The sequence below is a fragment of the Adiantum capillus-veneris genome, chromosome 7 (assembly GCF_014529385.1).
Source record: "Adiantum capillus-veneris isolate H3 chromosome 7, ASM1452938v2, whole genome shotgun sequence".
NCBI classification, from domain to species: Eukaryota; Viridiplantae; Streptophyta; class Polypodiopsida; order Polypodiales; family Pteridaceae; genus Adiantum; species Adiantum capillus-veneris.
Window position 1 is genome coordinate 155,248,322 of NC_140937.1, and position 17,436 is coordinate 155,265,757.

Consider the following 17,436-nt stretch of genomic DNA (forward strand, 5'->3'; position numbering starts at 1 on the left):
CAAATGTATAAGTCTTTGATGCGGTCTAACTTTCACTCAAATGGTTGTAACGGTGTCAAACAAGCTCCAAACCTCATGAAACTTAAAATCCAAAGCCTTTAGACCATGGGGGAATGTTCCAATGCTCAAAACCTGCATAAGTCAAAATCGGGAGGTGAGCTATCACGATTGCCACCACCACTCACCTTTACCAAAAGTGACGAATGAGGGGTTGTTTGGCTTCTCTTAGGGCCTACTTACCTCTATCCAAGTTTAGATTTGTGTAAAGCAACATTAACAACACACAATGAGCTAAAACCATAAGAGGAAACCTATAGCATAAACCGCTCATTGCGTCGCCCACACACACACACACACACACACTCAAACACGACAACAAGACTATGTGGACAATACCAAGAGTGTATGGAAGCAGCACAAGAAGTTTCATTGCAATGGCTTCCCGTACAAAAAGCTATGAATACAAATGTGTAGGTTGTACTCTTCTTGCATCCGCTCAATATTTATCGGTGTGTGTAATAATTAAATCCTTTTGGCTTTTATACCTTAGGTGGAAAATGAGATATTGGCCTAAGGTTATAATCATTACAAAGCTTCGAGTAGATTAAGCCATTTGAATTCTTATTTGGCATCAATCTATTTAAATAAGATTGGCTTCCATGTATTCAGGAATTACATTGTCAGCTATAGGCAAAAAATGGGTGGCCGGCCGATCGGTTTGTTGTTGGTTGCTCCTCTGATTCAAAACATAGCCAACTAGGAATTCTTATCCAATTGTTGCTACATATTATTACACTAAATGGGTAGAGGCAAAGACACACAAGCCAAAAGAAGATACCGCAATTGATAAGTTCTTGTATGAGAACATGACTTCTAGATCCGGGTGTCCAATCAAGCTCTTCAGTGATCTAGGTAAAGAATTTCCAAATAAAGAAATATTTGAGATTGTTAGAACACATATGATCATGTAAAAGAAATCCACAATGTATTACCCCCAAGGAAATGGACAGGCCAAGATGCCAAATGAAATTTTGTAGAACATTTTGAAAAATATAAGTGGAGCACAATGTAGCATATCGGTCACAAAATTTTAATGTGGAATTGTGGGATTTTCCCACCATTTAGAAATTTGGTACCAGCTACATATCTTTTTTGACGAATTATGAAATAGAAGTTGTGGAGTGTTTGGTACAAAGTATGTGAATTTCCATACATGAGAGATTTACAATGAAAGATTCTAACAAAGAGTGAATAGGAAAGCTCTTGCAATTGGAGAAAGATAAGTTGCATGCACAAGTTATCAGTGACATTATGCTAACTAGGAGTAAGAAGTTTGTAGATTAGCATTCCAAGATTCAAGAATTCAAGCAAGGTGAATTAGTTCTAGAATCAAACACACATGATGATGTTATTCCAAGAAATCTAATGCTGAGATGGGTTGCGACATCTTTTTTGCACAAGGTCATTGGAGATGGTATATTTCTTCTTTGGCAACTATGTCATAAAAACTAATATCTAACTATCCCAAATGATTTTCCTATATTAAATTGATCATTTAATGTGGGAGGATAAAAGGGGAACAAGAGTTAGTATGTTAGAATGTAATGGAGCTAAAAGACCTTAGGGTTAGCTTTCATTAAAGACCTCCAATGGTTAGTGTAAAAGACCTTAGACCTAGGACCTTTGGGAAAGGCTATGGAAGACCTTAGGAACTTTAGATCTTAGATAAGTTAAGCTGCTTGATGTTTAAACTGCTAATTGAGGTGCTTGATGGCTAGCTGCTAACTGAGCTTTCTTGATGAACAAGTTGCTGACTAAGTTGCTTGATAACTAAGGTGCCCGATGACTAAGCTACTTGATGACTAAGCTACCGATTAAGGTGCTTGAGGTGCTTAGTGACTAAGGAGCTTGTGATGACCAAGGTGTTTACAAGTCAATTCATATCCCTACAAGGAGGGGGTGATCCCTACACATGGGGGATGAGAGAGCACACTCACACACTCTCTCCATGGGCCACTCAAGCCAAAAGAAGCATATGGGACACATGTCAGGCCACTAGCTAGGTTGCCCACATAGTATGTCAGAATCTTATTGGACGGCCTTAAAGGAGGTCCAATGAGAATTTAGATCAATTAATTAATTAATTGAACTCTCTCTCTCTAAAGGGGAAAGGAGGACACTTGTCCAAATGCTACACTAGTTGCTTGTTTTGCAAGAGGCCTCTCATTGTCTAGGTTCAAGGAGGTCCAATGAGCTTCAATCTAGTGTATGGAGGTGCAAATAACCTCTCTCACTCTCTCATTCTTGCATCCCATGAGCCCTCACACTCTCTCTCATTTTGGAGTTGCAAGAAGTCATCTTCTTCTCCGAGCTTGAGAAAAGTGAAGCTACACACACCATCTCTTGGCTATGGAATGCAAATCCAACCCGATCTTGAGAGAGGGGACCTTAGTCCACAACACTATCGGGATGGGTGTCCAATGTCCGGACAGATGTATTGTGAACCCCGCCAGTGTGGCCGGTCCCTTATAAAGGAGGCCAATTGGACACGCATCAGACTAACCACCCAAAGGGATCATAGACTAGATCCCCTTTGTTGTAATGGGGACATAACACCACAGCTAGTATCTCATATTTGACTGCATTCACCCCTTCAAAACTAACCTGTATGTACATGAATGTACTCATTTTAACTTGCACATTAGCATAGTTTCTTATCTTTGCCTTAACTATAATGCTCGTAAAGCACTGCACCTGCACCTGTTGAGAGTTTTTCGTCATGTATAAAACCTCTACGACTCAAACTGCGTACATTATGCGCACACACAATTGCAGCAATACCTCCGTCTCAGTAGCCTTCACCAAAATAACAAGGTCATCTACAATAGACGAGGACACTGCCACCGATTAAAAATTGGAATTTCTAGCTAGAAATGTTATTGAATTGTATGTGTGAGAAATCATATAGATGTAATTTATGATTGGCGGTTCACAGTAGAAAATAATATAAGATGTGGTATGGAAAAATGTTGAACTTTGACTAGTGACAAAAATTAGATTAGAGAATATTGGTGGTAGTGTATTCTAAGCAAGAATATGTAATAATTTTATGCTTCTACCCCAAGAAACAAGTAGTAATGAGCCATATAAACTCTAATATAGAAAAATTATAAATTGTGACCATGGAAAATAACAGAATTAGAGGATATCACGTTTTTACTAGATAGTGAGAACCTAGCCTTATACCTATTATACATGAGTCATGACTTCTTTAGAGAAATCTTTCTTGAAGGAATTGGTCATTGATGCCATAAAAATAATGAGAGTTGACTAGAAATGTACAAATACATATGTGCTCACACAAATCGATGGACATACATGATGGGGTTACACATGCATGTGTGAATAGTCAGTCTAAAATATAAATGGGAGACATGTATGGTGAGTTGTGACATGGTCGAGTGCCCCCAAGCGGACATTTCTTGCAAACTTTGCAAGGAGACTTCCATAAGCTCAATCAACCTAGAGAGTACACACTCATCCAATGTACAGGAGGGATCGATCGCTACTTTGTTTTCTAATTTATGGAGCCTTATATCAAAATTTTGTTTGGACGTTGCAATGCAATCCTAATTGTTGCTAAGATGCATATAGTGTAACCCAAGCGATAAACTAGAAGAAGCTGCACACACATTGTAGTTGCTATAATGTGTGTGCTAGGATGTTCCAATGATTTTAAAAAAATCGTTACTAGCACAAATTTGAGGCGATGCATTCTCATATGTAAATAAAAACGGCAAGGTTGCATGCCAATGATGGGGCCTCCAGAGGAAGTGAAGAAAGTGAAGTAGAGGAAGGCTTCTGCTGACGCGTGGGCGCATTCGTCCACACCAGCAAGGAAAAGGGAGCAAAAATGCAAGAGAGAGGGGGATGGTGGGGTTTTAAGATAAGGGGAGGCTGGCATTGCAGCATGGTCATCTGTTCGGATGACTTAGATTAGCATTAGGTTGAATCTGCAACATGTCTTGATCAGAGTTTGAGTTTAGGATTTTCCATTAAATTAATGCCCGTCTCACAAGAAAAGGAAAAAGGGAAGGTTTGCAGTCATTAATTTGTTGTGGCATTGGTCTACAAATGAACCGTAATGGCTCCCAAGGCCTTATGTAGGCTAAAAAACCCAGGTGAATCTATTGGGAAAGTGTCAAGTATTTAGTCAACCAAAAGATATCGGGATATGAATGACTGACAAGTCTACATCCCCAAACTTAGCAACGACGCCCAATGTCACTAAATTGGCATGAAGCATAGACCCATTTTCAGGTGCAAAAAGGCCCATCTTAGCAAAGGAAAAGCATGCATTTTGAGCCTATGAATAATAAGGAATGTATAATAAGTTCATTGCGTGTTAGTCACCATCTCACACTTGCACAAATTCAAACACTTGAACAAGAATGCCGATGAACTTTTTAGAGTAGATTGCACATTTGGAAATGAGAACCATGTCCATTTTGCTACACTATTAACACAATTAATCTATACGATAGCAAAGCTTTGAGTTGCTGCCTAAAATAATTAGTTCCATTGAGAATACAAGAAACAAATAGATACACTAGCCATGACAAGCTTAAGCTTCCTGAAGCTGTGTAACCTTTGTACTGTAGTCCTCCATAGCCTCCTCCTTGGTCTTACCTAGATCCCATAAATAAATAATTGAGTAAATGACCAGCATTTCGAAGTCAGAGTCAGATTCAACACAAAAACAAGCAAATACCTTTGAGCTCATTCGAGGCATCCCATTTCGCCTTTCCCTTCAGGTTTGAAAGTCTTGGTCTAGCTGTCAAAGATCCAAATTGAGCCAAAAACACACCGTTTCGTACCACAATCTACACCCAATATACAAAATAAACCCTTTATATTACTAAATTAGCAGCAAACATAAATGTCTGCTACCTTTAGCGTGCCCACAGCTATTAGATTTCTTAAAAATCTGCATGTCCTTGATTTGGATACATTTTTGTACACACAAAAAGATGCATGCATGTATGGTTTCATGTGTGTGTGGGTGCATGAACGGAGGCATGCACTAACCGTAGGTCTAAGTGTGAAATTGGTCAACAGCTCCATACATGGAGCAACAAATTTAACTAGATTTGTTACAAGTGTTTGAGAGCTATACACACTAAAAAGTGTCATTCGTCAATATTTTGCAACCAAAAAGCCCAGATCTCGATGGCAAAATGAGATACTCTTATGCCAATCTTGATGCATGTGCACACTATTCGTTTCCTACCCAAAAATCTTAAAATCTCTAAGTGAAAAACTGTGATCTAGCTCTCCTAACACATTATCTAGCCTGAAGAATGCTTTGTCGGCTACAGCAAATAGGAACACTACCTCAAGCTGGCTGTTGATGAAACAACAAAATTATCTGATGAGACAACTTGGGTCTTCTCTGCAAAAAGCTCCCCAATCAGTACTTTCAACAAACAGGTTGAGCCTTCTTGACTATGTGTGAGCCTAGTGTATATTGTGCGATGAAAGAAAGAAAGAGAGGGGACACAAGAAATAATGGACAAAAGCGATGCAGAAATCACACCTAAAGCTAGCACTACCACACCCACTGTGTCACACAAGAACAAACTGTCGTTAAAAATTGGCCTTGAAGTCTTCACACCCAACGTCAACCTTCTAGACCCAACAAAAATACAACTTGCACGCATGCCTAGTGTATATTGTGCGATGAGAGAGAGAAAGAGAGGGGGCATAAGAAATAATGGACAAAAACGATGCAAAAATTGCACCTGGAGCTAGCACCACCATACCCACCGTGTCACACAGGAACGAACTGTCGTTAAAAATTGATCTTGAAGTCTTCACGCCCAACCTCAACCTTCTAGACCCAACAAACATAGCACTTGCATGCATGCCCTCCACATAAAAACAAGGTGAAGGGACACGAAGGCCTGCTAATTTAAGTTAAGGGGGAAATGAGATTTATGGAAAGTAAGTTTGGAGGAGTGCCTACAATTACATGAAATTTTTATCGTGTTTTAATATAAAATTATATTATCCATTATACATATATAATCACAAATAGTTTATATATTAGAAAAGATCCCACTTAAACAATAAGGTGAAAGATGCACATTGCACATTATCATTTGAAAACAAAATATAACAAAAATAATTTTTTTAATATACATTATATTATTCCTTATACATACACAAGCTAGATTTAAAAGAGTTGACGGCAAAAACCTCGTACTCTTTCTTCCACCTCTCTCTTCATTCACAAGAGATGGAGGTAGCTCAATGAGCTGTAGTGAATGGTATTGTTGTTGAGTACATAGCTGTTGGATTTCATTCTCACACCAGTCCACGTTTCGTGCTGAAAAGTGGATGGTAGAACTGCTCTTCCGAGGGGGTGGAAGGCTTGCTATTTCTTTTGTAGGCCGAGAGAAGTGTAATTTCCTTTTGTGCCAATGGACAGTCTCCATGGTGAAGGCACATTCCTTTTTGCATGTCTTTCATCAGCTCTCGTGAACCCAACCATAATTTTGAATGGTTTATATATTAGATAAGGCTTCACTTAAATAATAAGGTGAAAGGTGCACATTACACATTATTATTTGAAAATAAAATAAAATGAATAGAAACAAAATAAAAGCAATAAAATATAAAACACATTAAAAACGAAAACAAAATAATATATTAATGCTTTCATTAAAAATGTGGATTTAATAAGCGTAGATAATAATAAATCAATTCAATAATTTAATAAAATGAATCTTTGTAAAGTCTTTAAATAAAAGGACTCTTTACAAGAAGGGGTACTAGTTGGAGGAAAATGGAAAAATGGTGGTATTAATTTGATATGAAAAAAGAAGGGTTTACAAGGGACTCAAAGAAGAGGTAGGTAGGCCACATGGAAATGGGGCATTCTTTCCCTTTTCATCTCGCTCTCTCTCTCTCTCTCTCTCTCTCTCTCTCTCTCTCTCTCTCTCTCTCTCAGGCTCGCAAAACAACTGACTCCTCTGTGCACCCCGTGCTTTGTAGTCCCATTACAGAATGTTTTGCGTGAAGAAGGGCGATTATAATGCAGATATTATGAGAGAGAGAGAGAGAGAGAGAGAGAGAGAGAGAGAGAGAGAGGAGTCTACAATAGATATCGCGAGAGAGCTAGAGAGAAGGAAGAGGGGGGTGGGGACAAATGAGAATATTCTCTCTTAATGCATTTTTCTATCGTGCGAGCAAGTATGTAGAGCCAAGTATAGTGTGTGTGACAGTATGTCCCTACTATATTTAAAACAAAAGATAAAATCACGAGGCCTGCCAATGTGCCATGACATGCAAAGTGAGCAACATGGAGATGAAGCAAGTCATAAGGGCGGCCCCCTCATAAACTGCAAAACACCAACAAAGGCAACATTCAATTGGTTCCTACCATGCTTGTTTTTGTGAAGATTAAAGTAGATGTAGCCAAAGATTTGTCCTAGTTAACCTCTTTTATTCAAGGCTAGCTCTCAGCCTAATCTCGTTCCTTTCCAAGGTGGTTCCTCTTCTATTATATTACATCTTGTAGCTAGACTACGTTAACTCAATTGGATTTGTGGTGGGCATCGTGCTAGAGATGAGCACCAAACTTACCCCATATTAGAGAGAGAGAGAGAGAGAGAGAGAGAGAGAGATATGATGTTAGTTTGTGACACTTGCTAAACAAAGCTTCTTGCAACTAGCTACTATCAAGTCTCTTCAATCACTGCAACCTCTTAGCACCCCCATCTTCACAAGACTTTATGTAGCTATTTAGTATCCCAAACATACAAAATTACAAAACATACAAAATTCTTTTTCGTGAATTTTCCAAGAGGAGATTTCAACAAACTATGTTATTTTTAAAAAATTTGACACTATTCTTCTCTATGTTGGGAAGGAATTTTCCCTTTTCCCCTTGCCCCGAAACGACATTTTTGAAATTGAGAACAGCTTGATATTAAGCCGAGACACATTTTTCCCAGACACTTGGTGTAAACAGTATTGCAAAAGCTGGCCAGCACAATGAACGCAAGGCTTCAATCACTGATCACCAACAAAGGCTATGCATTATCAACATGTGTGACCACTCCTCTCTCTACGCTTCCATGCTCCAGCCTTCTCTTCAAATTACGACTTTCCACGCACCAAATTAGGGAGCAGAGTTGGAAGTTGGGAGCTTGGCTGGGATCATTGCATGGCTCTAGTGGGATACAATAGTGATGGATGACATCTGGAAGAGAGAGAGAGAGAGAGAGAGAGAGAGAGAGAGAGAGAGAGAGAGAGAGAGAGAGAGAGAATTGCTGCATAGGGCAACACTGTGACTCTGTGAGAAGGCAAAAGCAAAAAACAAAACCTTCTTGAGGAGCTAGGTTGTGAGGTTGTTACTGCCAATTAGGTTTACTTCAGCAACAATTTTCACTCACCGTGAACAAGTTAAATTTTGCTCACTCTTGTTGTGCAATCTGAGTCACTCTAAAGTATCTTCATGAGGAGAAGGAGATAGTGCATCGAGACGTGAGGATATGAAATATCTTGCTCGATCCTGAATGGAATGCACGCTTAGGATATTGTGGCATAGCAGCAGTGTTGCTATGGAAGAGGGGCAGTCCTCTAGGAAAGGCGTGATTGGAGCTGACACCATAAGTTATGTGGCACCAAAGATTGTGGAAGGGGGAAGCAATGCCTCAACAGCATCGGATATCTACAACTTTGGAGTCATGGTATTAGAAATTGCTAGTGCATATAGTGCTAGGCGGTATCTAAATGTGTGGGCATGAGATTTGTATGAACAGGGAGAATTGTTGCAGGCAACGGATGTTCGACTTGAAGGAAATTTTGATGAAATAGAGATGGTGAGATTGCTGCTGCTGGGTCTCTCCTGCACACATGAGCACCCCCATGCACGTCTCAGATTCCCCTTCCCTCTTGTACTCTTGTTGTCGCATCTACAGCACGTTGCATCACGCGCGCGCACACACACACACACACACACACACACACTCAAAGAGGGACAGGCTCCTCACAGCATTGAACGCTTCCTCTGCATACCCCAAAGGGGGGGGGGGGGGGGGGAGAGAGAGAGAGAGAGAGAGAGAGAGAGAGAGAGAGGACTCGGGAGGGCTTGCTCTCCATCGGGACCCCAAAAATCTGGTCTGTGTGTGTCTCCCACCCCAAAGTTCCAGGGCCACAACTCACACGTGGTCTTCTCTCTTCTCAAAACATTTTTGAAAACGAGCACATAAGAAAGACCTCCATAATGCTCAGTGCCCACTATCACCTAAAACCAATAAATTTTTTTAGAGACCATCGTCTTTTAATGACTGTCTACAAAGCTCTATCTTTATAATGAGTGTGTGCTTGGCAACCAACCAATAAAAAAAAGGTGTATTTTTTTAAAACAACCTCTCATTTTTCATTAGGAAAAAGGGAACACATCACTATGGCCTTAGCCCTTTGGACAGGCCAAAAAAATATTGAATCAATATTTCACAATATGGATCAAACTTCTGTGAGTACTCTTTAATCCTTTGTTCTTTCAAATCTTTTCCAGCATGCCAAAAAATAATGAAAGCAGCCTTGGGAAATAGCATTGGGAAGGAAATGCTTTCTTTCTCTTCAATTTTTAAAGGGACACATGTCAAGCAAACAAATTTGAACCACCTTCAGCCATATAGATACTAAGGCTTTTAGTAGGCAAAAAAACACCCTTGCACGGCAAATCTCCATTGGCGAAAGCCCCTATGGCCATGCTAGCAAAATTCCTCCCCATAGACCCTGCCTTAACGGCAATGCCAACAAACTTAGAAAAAGCGTGTAGTTTCTGTCTCCAATTTCTGCTCATACAAGAGAGGCTCATCTTCCAAGCACAAGTCTGGCAGGCCTTGCACCAACAGCACCCTCTCCCGTCCCACCATGCCCTTTGCCAACTCACTTGCTAGCTCATGTGCCACTTGGGCTTTATTGCACCTACCAGGCATTGCCACATAGATTCTCTTTTTTCCTTTCTCCCATCGCACATGCTTCGCCCTGCGAGCTGCATAGTCCTTCCCGCCTACTGAAAGCTTATACTCCACCTCACCAACCTCATCCACATGCAACACCTCCACATTCTCAGGCCCGTGTCACACTGGGGCACTCAAGGGCTGGCCATGCCAAGGTGGCACCAGCCATTCGTTGCAGCAAAAAGGTTTCTTGGTCTTCCGGGCGTGTCAGAGGGACGGCTTCAACCCCTCGGCCAACTTTTAAGCCCGGAGGCCATCTGCAAAAAGCATGGCGGGACTGCACGCCGTTGGTGTTGAGCCTTGGCTGTCAGCAGAAGCGCAGACCTGATTCGCTCTAATTCGCTGCCACAGTCATGGTCTACTTTTCGCTGCTGCCCCAGTGTGACATGAAAGGAGAGCCGCCAGCAAAAAGATCCTTGGGGCACCCGCCCCAGTGTGACACGGGCCTCAATAAGGAACAGATGCTTGAGGAACCTGCAAGCAAGTGCAACCCTCCTTCATTGAGTTAAGCTGGAACAGAGATATACTTTGCTGCATTCCACAGGCATTCATGTTTTTTCTGAGGTCTTCAGAGCTCAGTTCAGCGGCTACTAGCCTCCAGGATGTGTATCATTATATTTCGCTTGGTCATCTGAATGATGGGAGCTTACTCTTGTCCGAGAAACTATTCTTCAACGGATTAGGGTTCAAACTAGCATTCTATGTGAAAAAAAAGTCGGGCAACAGTTTCCTGCACGTGCAAATTCGGATCCGCACTCTTGGTTTCTTTGTCTGCCTTCTCAGGCCAGGACTATTGACCCAAAGTTCAGGTTGCTGCTTGAGGAAGCGCATTCTATGAATGCTCCGCCTCCACAACTTTTAACTACCCAAAGTCTTTACATAGTGGATGCTGATGTGCAAAATCAATATGAGAAGGTACTCCCTTTGATAGGGGTTAACCATTTCAGTGCAGAAGAATACATGGAGTGTCTTAGGAGTCGGGATTGGCTTATAAGCTTACCAGATGTGTTACATGTGAAGCTTCTCATTCTTCTGTCGATGCAGGACTTTGTAAAACCTGAGTCGCTAGGAGACTTGCCTCTTGTAAAATACATCAATGAGGAGAACAAGGTACGCCTGCTGGCACCATGTGATAAAGATGCGGTCTCCGTTCATATTTCTAAGCAGCATAAGGATATGCCCATTTTGTCCCATTCGACACCGATCTTTCAACGCTGGGTAAGCGTGCATTTCATGCCGAATTCCACAGTCAAGAAAGCGAATTCCACAGTCAAGAAAGCGAACAGTGTTGCCAAAGATAAATTCTTGTCGTTGTGTGAGTGCACGTGGTTGAAAAGAGTTGCTGGGGTTAAACAGCTTTCAGTCAAAAGCTATGCTATGAAGCTAGTTACCTTGTGCAAGGAGGTACCAAAGGATGCATCCCTTGCCCTTGGTACCATGCATTTCATTCTTCATGCATCATGAGGGTTATTTATCTGAGGACAAGTGTGGGAACATCTTTGCAGAGCTTCCTCTTGTTGATCAATTAGGAGATATTTACTCAAAATTTAAGGGTCCCATCCTTTTGCCAGCTTCTGTTTGCAAATGGCCCAGGTTCCTTTTACATGACTCATGGAAATGCCACATTCTTTGCCTGTCAGAGTCGTATTTGGAACTCCCACCTTTAATGAAGGATGAATTTGGATATGATCTTGTCACTCAGTTTTTGAGACAAACAGTAAAGGCAGTTGACATCTTCGACATTGAAAAGCCCCCAGATGCTCCTTTCCACATACCTTCTCCATGGGGCTTAGCAGCTAGTAATGTCAAGTCTTTCTTAATTTGGTTGAAAGGATTGAGTAATATTCCCTTAAAGCTTAAGACTGGTTTTAAAGAAAGTGATTGGGTCAAAACCATGGAGCATGGCAACCAGAAGCCATCGATGTCATTTCTTGATCTGGGGCAATGGAACAATATACTTACAAGTAGGGATGTACCTTTTGTGGACGCCAGGTTCTATGGTAATTTAAGACCTTTCAGCTCAGTTTTGAATGAGTTGGGTGTGGTGATCAAATTAGAGGAGGGGCCTCATGCTGTTGCTGACCATGTGCAAAGACTCTCTACAACAGGTGTGTTTGAGGTGCAGATTGATATGGCGTGTAGATGGTATACGTATTTGCGTATGAACAACTGGATGGGTTGGAGAAGCCAGAATATGCCAGTAATTTGGGTACTACAGGGATGTTTCTTAGGCTCTTGGAGGAGCGCACATGAGTGCATTATCCGCGACAAAGGAGGGCTCTTTCATGACAAATTGTGTGTTTTGGATAGGTTTTATAGCGATGAGGTGGTGCTTACATTCTTCAAGGACAATGTGGGGTCCCTGCAATGCCAGGTACTGAGAAGCATTGTCAACTTTGGGTAGATTGGGGTGAGAGGAGAGGGACAGTAAGCAAGGAAGATTGCCAGAAATTTCGAAAGGCTGGGAGTCTTTCGCAGAGAAAAAAAAACTGTGTGTATAGGGGAGTCCTTCTGTTCTAAGACGCGCAAAGCGCAGGGAAGCAGAGAAGGAGACGCCGCGAGCTCAGGTTCCTTCGTTGACACGTACTTTCCAGTTTTATAAGGGTGGGTTCAGATTGGAGAGGTGGAAGAGAAGCACCTTTCCACCACTTCCAAGCGGAACACAGAGATTCACAGCTCTGCCGCTGCCCGAGCGTTCACACAAGATGGTAGTCCCTTTGCTTGCATGGCGCGGCTCCATTGGTTGGAGAAGAAAGGCATGAGGGTCGAAGTGGTGTGGGGTGGGGTGGGGGGGGGGGAAGGCGTATTCTTCCTTGACGTGGCAATTCAGTCAACACCTTCCACCGCCTTATGTGAACAAGGCAACGAGCTAAGGAGATTTTGATTGGCTCGTAGGGTATCTGTTGCTCTTCCGTCGGGCGATGTGAACCCAACCTAAGGCATCGTTCAGATTGCGAAAGGGAAGTAGGTCCCAAGAGCGTCCTGGTGTTCCCGAGTTCGGACCTAAATGGGCTCGAAAACAATGTGAGAGAGAGTTTAGGGTGTTTACACACCGACATTTTAAAATGGGCGGCTAAGTTTTATGGTGGCTAAGTTTTCATGTGGCGGGCGGGCAACGCCCTTGAGCTTTACACACAGCTATTTAAAGAAAAAATAAAGCGCTCATCATGATTGGTCCAGAAGAAATGGCAAAGTTAATGCCATATATGGGCAACTGCTACTTTCATTAGTGTTCACAAAAAATCGGTCTTTAGTGTATTTTTAAAGAACAAAAGTTAAAAATTCTCGGTTAGTTTTGAGGGCTGCTTTGAAGGAAACCGACTAAATTTTGAAGATTTCAGTGTTAAAACCATTAAAAATCGGCTAAATTTCTCTAAAACCCGGTAGATTTTCAAAGCTCTCCTTTTTTCCATTGGTTACTCCTTTTGGCGCATACGTGGCTGCCACCAGGGATATGGCAGGGAGAAAAGCGTGCTGTCTGCAGGTTATTGGATGCGCGCAGGGATATGACAGGCACTTCGACCTGATGTGTAACCAGCCTCAGACTGCTCGGAGCAAACAATATTGAAGGGGCGTCTTGAAAAGGTGGCAAAAGGGCATTCGTTGAGGATGAAGCTTGCGTATCCGAGCCCACCATGGCTGCGGGCAGCCCCTTAGCCCCGGAACAAAAGCAAGCCCACCCACTTTTGGAGAAGCGATGCAACTTCTGCTGATTCGCTGTTGATTACTGCGCAGGATTTGTTTTATCGTCGAGGTGTGAACGAAAAGAGGGAAGGTTTTGGTTGGCTGCCACCCTTAGTCCACGCACTTTTGCAGCAGTTAATCTTCGACGTGCGTGAGCAAGGTGAGGCTGTAGCTGCAGATGTGTGGATCAATTCCTGGCTCCGTGAGCTGAGTTGCTCAAGATGTGCACTCTGAACACATCCTAAATTTAGGCCACCCATGTTAGTGACATCATTATGAAGTTTTAACTAGTTTGCCTTGATTGCCTCATGTGGAAATGGTGTGAATTGAAAAAGTGGAGTGGTGCAACAGTGATGTACTTGTCAACTCATATCATCATTATTCTCGAAGGTTTGCATCATCACTCCTCGAATTGCTTTTGCCAAAAGCACTACGACCTCGCAACACAATAAAATTTCGTATTAGCGGATGTGTGGAGGAGAAAATTTACACTTTGTAATTATAGATGGAGGGAGATGCATTTCGTGCATTGAGATGTTTGTGCCTATCAGTAAAAGAAAAGCCATATGTATGATACATGTGTATGGTGTGGAGTTGGCACCGTTCTCCACATTCATAATATTACCGTAGGAAATGTGTCCTTTCTTTGCCACTTTTATCCCCTCCAGTGTTTAAGAGGGACTTATGCTTCTCCTCTAATGTTGAAGGGCCTTTTTTAATATAAAAAAATTACTGTTGCATAGGGAAGAATTCATCACCGTTGATTTTATGCAAGCTTGTGATATTGTAGATTGCCATCTGGTGTTGTATTTGAGCGATGGTGGCAGGTATTATATGTTTGTAGGTGTTGTCATCTTATTAGTGATACCTACCTAACTCTCGCCTATGCTAGAACCAACTAATTAATCTAAATCCCATCCACACCAGCAACATCAAATTACTAGTTGTTAAACCTGGCAGACCTTGTCCCCATTGGATGCAATATTGTGAGGACCTTGATACCATCCTCCTTAATGATAAAAGATTGTAGATGGATGACATCGTAAGTTGGAAGGTGATGGTGAGCTCGGCCACAAGTTGTCATTTGCAATGGTGGTGGGGAAGGAGACGCCTTGATTCTAATGCGGAGGAGGAGAGACGAAGCCTTCAACGTGTGAAGGGTGTCATGCCAAGGAGCGGGCGCCTCATAGTTGAAGACCTGGTAGTGCCACTGATCACGAAACGTGGAAGATGGATGCAGCAAGTAGGTAGATCTGACCGCTCGGACCGGCTGCCGACATGTGAAGACCATTTTCAATTCCTCGCCGCTTGATGCGCACGCACAATCGGATCATGGGGAAAACATGGATATTTTGCTCAGACTAATTGGCTTGATAAGCAAGCCGACTAGGGTGGAGTCAAGCACAAGGTGTGAGCCGACATGGTAGGATGGACCTATGGTGGTCTACGAGATGACAACTAATTGTTGGCATGCCATCAACATTCTCCTTGCTTTGTCATTGCAGGCCAGTCAATGAACGACTCCAGTGGGAGCATGTAGTGATATTTCATAGCCCCGTTCTGGGTGTCCAGTAGTCTAGTAAGCTTATGAGCAGTCTCACGGTGCGCATGTCAGCCTAACTTGCTAGCTCTAGGTAGTCACCCACATCTTGCACTGCTTGGATCTTCCCTAGTCTCTCTGCATGCCTACCAATCGTCATACGAACAATACAATTTCGATCATACAAAGTGAGAAATGATGATTGAGCTATATTTTACGTACAAAGCATCTTGCCTTTCCACAATCTCTTGCTTCCTTGCAAGCATAAAGACGTATTGCAGCTGCATTGTGGTAGTGGTGGTTATGCAAACCTCGTCGGCACACAATCACCACGTTCTTGCACTTGAGACTCCACACCTGGACCTCACTGACCTTGGTGGGCATCTGTGTTGCCACTGCCTCGATCTCATTCTCCATGTGTCCCAATTCGAGGAGTTGATGGTGGGCATTTGTAAAGCCTCTAGTAGGTCTTGCCTAGATTTGTGACAAACTCCACCAATGCGAGCAAAGCATTCACCACCTTTATTCCACCTCCACCAAGTTGTCATTGACAATGCTCAATGATCTGTGTGCATCCACTATAAGCTGACAGATTGCCTGATATGCAGAATCGATACCTCCAGGTCCAAATCTTGTTAGCATAGAACCAACATTGCCTGTCTTGAAAGAGGCATATGACCCTGCAATCTGCAAGACAACATTATTGAGGGCTTCAAAGAGGGCATTTTCAATCAGCATGTTTTTGTATGCTACGATACCTACGTGTGGCAACAAGTCAAGCATGATGCACGACCCTCAACAATAGGCCATGCAAATAATTTCTGCCAATACATAAATCGCATAAGATCTTACACCAACCACCGAAATCCTTTTGTAACCATTGTGGTGGTTTGTTTGATTCAACAGGCCCACAAGATCTTACATCAAATGTGCATGTATCACAGAGATTGCCAAAAATGCCTGCAAAAATAGACCAGCCTGCAGTTTGAAGTGAGTAACTCCCAAACCATGCGGAATTTGCAAAAACTTTCTTATGCCAAGTTGTAGAGTACAAAAAATCGGTCGGTCTTTCAAAAAAAAAAAGGGCCTAAAAAACTGATTTTTATCAGGAGAAAGTTGATCTGAAAAACTATGATCTGTGAAATTTGTAGCCTGTCTACTTGACCTACAAGCAGTCTAGGAAGAATAGCTCAAAATCTGTAACGAATTTGAAAAAACTTTCTTTTGTGAAGTTGTAGAGCACAAAAAACCGATCAAATTCATAAGAATCGGCTTGAAAAACCACCTCTTGATACGTGAAAATGAATCTAACAAAATGAGCTACAATTTTCTACTATGGTTTGCCTATCTCCCTGCAAAGCTCCAATGGTGCTCTAGAATCCTCCAGCTCTAATACCAATTGAAGAGAATGAGCGGAGATGTGTGCATGTGTGTGCAACAATGGAGAAGAAAGAAGAGAGAGAGAGACACACAGGTTGTGGACTCCTACCATAATAGTGATTAGGGATATGAGTCCTTATTATTTTATGTAGTATGAATAGTCAGTTTTAGTTCCTAGTTAGTGTTCGGCTGCCCAACACTCGGGCATGGCACATTGGGCTTTACCACCTCAGCAATACCATGTATGTTAACAAGCATACCTAGTATGCTAGTGAGCATCTTTGAATGATCACTAGCATACAAAGTGTGTTATCTTACATACCCAATATGCTCACTAGCATACCGTGTATGCTAACTAGCATAGACAATGTTCTGACCAGCATGCTTAGAATGCTAACTAGCATACCAGGTATGTTAACAAGCATACCCAATATGCTAGTGAACATCTTTGAATGATCACTAGCATACACTGTATGCTAGCTTGCATACCCAATATTCTAATGAGCATACTGGGTATGCTAACTAGCATACCTAGTAAGCTAACCAACATAGACTATTTTGACCAACATACCCAAAATGCTTACTAGCATACCAGGTATGTTAACAAGCATACCCAGTAGTATGCTAGTGAGAATCTTTGAATGATCATTAGCATACAAAGTGTGTTAGTTTTCATACCCAATATGCTAATGAGCATACTGGGTATGCTAACTAGCATGAATAATGTTTTGACCAGCATACCCAGTATGTTAGTGAGCATCTTTGAATGATCATTGGCATACAAAGTGTGTTCGC

At 42.0% G+C, this 17,436-nt stretch overlaps 1 pseudogene across 1 annotated transcript; it reads left to right on the forward strand.

Annotated features, from left to right (window-relative positions):
- Positions 1–10,390: 10,390 nt before the first annotated feature.
- Positions 10,391–14,316, forward strand: LOC147454873 (uncharacterized; annotated as a pseudogene). The gene is made up of 3 exons (XR_015188737.1): positions 10,391–10,472; positions 10,523–10,952; positions 11,082–14,316. The product of XR_015188737.1 is annotated as an uncharacterized LOC147454873 (transcript).
- Positions 14,317–17,436: the final 3,120 nt, after the last annotated feature.